The sequence below is a fragment of the Penaeus monodon genome, chromosome 31, assembly GCF_015228065.2.
Source record: "Penaeus monodon isolate SGIC_2016 chromosome 31, NSTDA_Pmon_1, whole genome shotgun sequence".
Lineage (NCBI taxonomy): Eukaryota > Metazoa > Arthropoda > Malacostraca > Decapoda > Penaeidae > Penaeus > Penaeus monodon.
The window spans coordinates 19,407,409-19,407,657 of record NC_051416.1 but is presented as its reverse complement, the minus strand read 5'-3'; positions in this window follow the sequence as shown (position 1 = coordinate 19,407,657).

Here is a 249-nt window from a genome sequence, read left to right as displayed (position 1 = left end):
AGGCTAATTAGCTCTGGAGAAAGGAGGATGATAAGAGATATCAGGGTTATGATAATCATACCATCGTCATTATTACAAGGTTAGGCAAGTGAAGACAAAATGTTGGGCCATTTCATCTTCTTTCCTAGGGGGCATGAGAAGGTGACTTGCAAGAAGAAAACCAGAATAGAGTTAGGAGCTACGTTGCCATAATCATGATCATTACCTTATTTTTATGACTGAGTAAAGATTACCAAAGCTTTTACCCAC